This window comes from Ornithorhynchus anatinus, chromosome 21 (genome assembly GCF_004115215.2).
Source record: "Ornithorhynchus anatinus isolate Pmale09 chromosome 21, mOrnAna1.pri.v4, whole genome shotgun sequence".
NCBI lineage: Eukaryota > Metazoa > Chordata > Mammalia > Monotremata > Ornithorhynchidae > Ornithorhynchus > Ornithorhynchus anatinus.
The window spans coordinates 4456025-4462024 of NC_041748.1; the positions used below are offsets into that span (position 1 = coordinate 4456025).

The window sequence follows — 6000 nt, forward strand, 5'->3', positions numbered from 1 at the left end:
TCTGCACCCCCCGATTTGTTCCCTTTTTTCACCCCCCATCCCAGCCCTACGACACTTAGGTACATATAGAACGGCGCCTGGCAAAGAGTAAGCACTTAATAAATAACATAATTATTTTTATATGTGTAATCTCATAGTCTTAATCCCCATTTTACAGATGAGGCAATGAGGCACAAAGACGTGAAGTGACTTACCCGAGGTCGCACAGCTGATTAGTGGTGGAGCTGGGATTAGAACCCAGGTCCTTCTGACTCCCAGACCTTTGCTCTTGCCAGTAGGCCATCCTGTTTCACTTTCCTTTCTGAAGGCTGATTGAAGGGACGCCTCCTCCAAGAGGCCTTCCCCGATGAAGCCCTCCTTTCTTCTCCCACTCCCTTCTGTGGCACCCCGATTTGCTCCCTTTATTCATCCCCGCTCCCGGTCCCACAGCACTTATGTACAGATCTGTCATTTTATTTATTTATACTGATGTCTGCATCCCCTTCAAGACTGTAAACTCACTGTGGGTGGGGAATATGTGTTTATTGTTACACCGAGCTCTAAGAAGTAGTTAGTAGAGTGCTCTGCTCAAAGTAAGCGCTCAGTAAATATGATTGCCTGACTGACTGTCTGTTACCTACTGCTCTGAACTTCCGTCTTTATTATCAATCAGTTGTATTTATAAGCATTTCAAAGAGGACTTCATAGAAAGGGGAAAAAGTAGCCATCTGAACTCAGTAAAATCTAAAGTCATCTCGGGGATATTACTGGGGTAAATATTACATGAAAGGCCCTCTCGGGGTCGCACCTGGAGAGTTTCCAGTAGTCTACCAGTCTCGACTATGGGAGGGAGAGTCAAGCAGAGGCCTGTCCAGTCCATTCCTAGCTTGGCCAGTGGCTAGCGAGTGAAAGGCCATCTGCTACAAGTCCAAACTCACCTGTCCAGGACAGCAACAGCATGGGAGAGAATCCAGGGAAGAGTCTCAAGTTTACTGCGTGGAAGAAGGCAGTGGTAAACCACTTCCGTAGTTTTACCGTTAAAACTGTGGATCCACAGCTAGAACGATTGCAGATGGAGGTGGGGTGTTCTGGGAGCGATGCGCCCATGTTGTCGTTATGGGTCGGAGAGGACTTGACAACATAAGGCAAGGCCAGTTATATAAAATCATATTTTTTAATTGAATTGGTGCCCCATTTAAAGTGAATCTTACTGTTAGACTCTAGACTGTCAGTCTGTTGTGGGCGGGAATGTGTCTACCAGCGCTTAGAACAGTGCTTTGCACATAGTAAGCGCTTAACAAATACCACCATTTGTTTGTTTACCAACTCTATCGTCGTGTTATGTTAGCGGCGAGGCCTAGTGGACAGAGCTTGGGCCTGTGAGTCAGGAGGACCTGGGTTCTAATCCCAGCTCGGCCACTTATCTGCTGTGCGACCCTGAGTGAGTCACTGAACTTCTTTGTGCCTCAGTTACCTCATCTGTAAAATGGAGATTAAGACTGGCAGCCCCTTGTGGGACAGAGATTGGGTCTAATCTGACTAGCTTGTATCTGCCCCACTGCTTAGGACCGCGCTTGACACGTAGTAAGCACTTCACAACTACCATCATTATTATTATTTCATTCTCCCAAGCGCTTAGTACAGTGGTCCACACACAGTAAGCGCTCAATAAATTCCAATACTGATAGATGGATTGATTAGGGTCAGAACTGGTCAGATGGCAATCGTCACTGAACAATGCACCTCAGTATTTTAATGGCAGAAATCTTGCCTGGATGAAGGTGATTGTTTTTTTCATTTGAATATTGTTTCCTTATTGTTAGAAATGTCTGAGGATGAATCAGGAGCATCTCACACTACTGAGAACGTGCTGGGACCCAGACTGGCCTCCAGTCCTCCGTGCCTCTCCCACCCGGCCTTCTCACAACACAGAACGGACACGTCAACCATCAATAATGATGGTAATTGTTAAGCGCTTACTATGTGTCAAGCACTGTTCCAAGCCCTGGGGTAGATACTGAGATAGAACATTACAACCGATCTTTATTCTGCCCTTAACATTCATCAACACACCACTGGCTTATCAAACGATCGATGGATGTTATTTATTGAACGCTTACTAGGTGCAGAGCACCGTACTAAGTCTTTGGGAGAGCACAGTGCAACAGAATTAGCAGATATTTTCGTTCCCCACGATGACTTTAAGCTCCAGTGTTGAATTCTCTCTCCCTAAACTCCTTCGTGCACGTACGCTCAACGTGGTCGAATCTCGCTTCTGCTTACTTCCACCCAGAAAGAGCAGAGTTTTCAAGTGTTGGGTCTAGATGCCAAGAGTCATGATGGCGCTAATTACTCTGTTCAAGCCTTACATTATTTTCTGGCCCGTCTAGCATATAACCCATAAGTAATTTCCCCAAACATGTTTTCTGTCCCTCAATAGTTGATGCTGTTCTTCGAAGCTTCTGTTTTCTAATTTGGATGAATGGTTGAACTTGGCTGAAGGGAAGCATTGTCAGAGCTGATTTATGTAGTTGTCACTTCAGACTGCTTAGCTCTGCAGCTGAAATTATCCTTATGTGTCCACTGTTCAGAGTTCAAGAAAAATCCCTACTGGTCCATCGCAAAGTAACTTTTCCAAATACAGATCTAATCCAGGCCGAATGATAACCCTCAGAGAGACCTTACCAAATTCATTCAATAGCATTTATTGAGCGCTTACTATGTGCAGAGCACTGGACTAAGCGCTTGGAATGTACAAGTCGGCAACAGATAGAGACGGTCCCCGCCCTTTGACGGGAATATGACTCCTTAGAATGATGGTGCTCTCTTTTAAGGTTTTGCTGTTCCTTGTTTCACTGGTCTTCTTCCTCTCCATCGTGAGCTCCTTGGGGACAGGAACTCTCTTTAATCCCATTTCGTAGCACATCCTAAAGTGCCTAATACAGTGTGGCCTCCATGATATATGCTCTATAAATATCTTTGATGATTTTGATGTCGATGATGATGATGAAGTAATGATGATAAAATAAGAGAGGACTCATAATGATAATAATAATTATGGTATTTGTTAAGCACTTACTATGTGCAGAGCACTGTTCCAAGCGCTGGGGTAGATACAGGCTCCTCAGATTGTCCCTCGTGGAGCTCACATTTTTTTTTAATCCCCATTTTTACAGTTGAGGTAACTGAGGTACAGAGAAGTTAAGTGACTTGCCCAAGGTCACACAGCAGACAAGTGGCGGAGCCGGGATTAGAACCCAAGACCTCTGACTCCCAAGCCCGGGCTCCTTCCACTAAGCCACGCTGCTTCTCGATGAGCGGCAGCATGGCCTAGTGGATAGAGCACAGGCCTGGGATTTAGAATGACCTGGCTTCTGATCGCGGCTCTGCTGTGGGGCCTTGGGAGAGTCACTTAACGTCTCTGTACCTCGGTTATCTCATCTGCAAAATGGGGATTAAGACTGCGAGCCCTATGTGGGACAAACTCAGCATGATTAACTTGTGTCTAACCCAGCACATAGTACAGGGCCTGGCACACAGAAAGCAGTCAACAAATACCATAAATATAAAAAAAAGAATGACTGATCTGCTCTTGAGACTATGTCGTCTCTGATTCCCAGATGGTTCCCAGAGTTCATTTCAGAAGGCTCAGCTGGGAGGGAAATAACAATAATATTATACGTGCCAAGCACTGAACTAAGCGCTGGAGTGGATCAAGGCAAATTGGGTTGGGCGCAGTCACTGTCCCACATGGGGCTCACAGTCTTAATCCTCATTTTACGGATATGGGAACTGAGGCACAGAGAAGTGAAGTGACGTGCCCAAGGTCACACGGCAGACAAGTGGCAGAGGCAGGATTTCAACCTGACTTGATTAGATTCAGTATACCATGCCACCTATATCTGACTCCCAGGCCCTTAATCCCCTGGAGGACGGGGACCATGCCTACCCACTCTATTGTACTCTCTCAAGTGCTTAGTACAGTACTCTGCACACAGGATACGCCCAATAAATGGTCTAATTGACTTACTGTAGCTTGCACCGAGTATAAGGAGAGTAAAGATGGATTTCCTGGCTCAAAGATGGTACCATCTCTGAAGCAGCGTGGCTCAGTGGAAAGAGCCCGGGCTTGGGAGTCCGAGGTCATGGGTTTGAATTCCGGCTCGGCCACTTGTCAGCTGTGTGACTGTGGGCGAGTCGCTTCACTTCTCTGGGCCTCAGGGGCATAGAGGGGATTAGATGGGGATGAAGACTGGGAGCCTCACGGGGGACAACCTGATTACTCTGTATCTACCCCAGCGCTAAGAACAGTGCTCTGCACATAATAACCGCTCAACAAATACCAACAGTATTATTATTATTACCCATTTCCCTGAAATGTTATTTTTTTAATGGTATTTGTTAAGCAATTACTAAGTGCCAAGCACTTCTGTACTAAACACTTGTCTTATGCTGTCAAGTCGTTTCCCGCCCACAGCAACGCTATGGACACATCTCTCCCAGAGTTTCCCACCTCCATCTGCAATTGTTTAGGCGGTTATTGCTACTGTTCTTGTCTGTCCGTCTCCCGCGATTAGACCGTGAGCCCGTCAAAGGCCGGGGACTGTCTCTATCTGTTACCGATTTGTCCATTCCAAGCGCTTAGTACAGTGCTCTGCGCATAGTAAGCGCTCAATAAATACTATTGAATGAATGAATTAATGAATAGTGCATCCATAGAGTTTTCTCGGTAAAAATACAGAAGTGGTTTACCGTTGTCTCCTTCGGCGCAGTAAACTATGTCTCCGCCCTCAACTTTCCCCCATGCTGCTGCCGCCCAGCAGGGCTGAGTTTTGACCTGTAGCAGATGGCCTGCCACTCCCTGGCCCCTGGCCAAGCTAGGAATGGACTGGACAGGTCTCTGCTTCACTCTCCCTCCCATAGTCGAGACTGGTAGAGTACTGGAAACTCTCCAGTTGCGACCCTGAGAGAAGGTACTAAGCACTGGGGAAGATAAATCCTGATCAGGTTGGACAGAATCCCTCTCCCACATGGGGCTCACAGTCGTAATCTACACTTTATAGATGACGTAACTAAGAGCCCTGAAGTGAAGTGACTTGCCCAAGGTCACCCAGAAGACGAGTGCCGGAGCTGGGATTAGAACTCAGGTCCTTCTTCCTCTCAGACCAGTGCTCTTTCCACTAGTCCACACCGTTTCTCCAGTAGATACAAGCGAGTGATAGAGGGGTATATTTTACGTGCTGCGTCATGCTCATCTGAAGTTACCCAATGTTTTCTCCTATCCTTAATTTATTTTAATATCCCAATCCCCGTGTCGATTTTGTCCGCTCCTTGTGGGCGAGGATCTGGCTTACCTACTCTACTGTGCTGTGCTTTCCCAAGCACTTAATACAGTGCTCTGCGCACAGTAAGCACACAATAAATACGAGTGATTGATTGATTAACGGTGTGGCCAGCCGTTACTCCCGCAAGCCTTTTTATTCATTGATTTCTCTGCCTTTACCGATTCCACCCTCCCCGTGCCCCGATTCCCTCAGCTGTCATGGTTGGCACCAAGAAATGTTTCAGTCGTCAGTTCTAAATTCTGCTTTCTCATATCTCCGGTCAAAACTTTAGTTCCTCCAGCCAGTCAGGGGAGTCAGAAGAGATCTCTAATAAGGCTCGGGATCGAGAACCTAGACCCCCGGAGGGCTTCCATTCCACGGTAAAAAGATTTTCAATCGATCCACCCCGCCTCACATTTTCCAGTCGAGTGGAGTATCCCCCGAGAGTGCGGTTTTTCATTAATGGACGCATTAAAGCTTCCTTCCAGAATTCCACCTCGTTCGACAGTGACCGCAAGGAATTGGCATCCAGGCAGCTGTCGTCCTGCACATTCCGGGAGGGAGACTGGAGTCACAAGCAGTGACGGGCCCTGAGTGAGTTGACTTGACCGCCTGGATGGCTCACGTTCTCAGAGAAGTTGCCATCCACTTGCTCTTGGGGCAGAAACAAGCCTAAGGATCATTCGGTGATGGTCAC

General features: G+C 47.0%; 1 non-coding gene across 1 annotated transcript; it reads left to right on the forward strand.

Moving 5' to 3' along the window:
* The first annotated feature begins 769 nt into the window (after positions 1–769).
* On the forward strand, positions 770–907 carry LOC114806207. The gene has a single exon (XR_003754243.1). It is a non-coding gene; the product is annotated as a small nucleolar RNA SNORA7 (small nucleolar RNA).
* Positions 908–6000: the final 5093 nt, after the last annotated feature.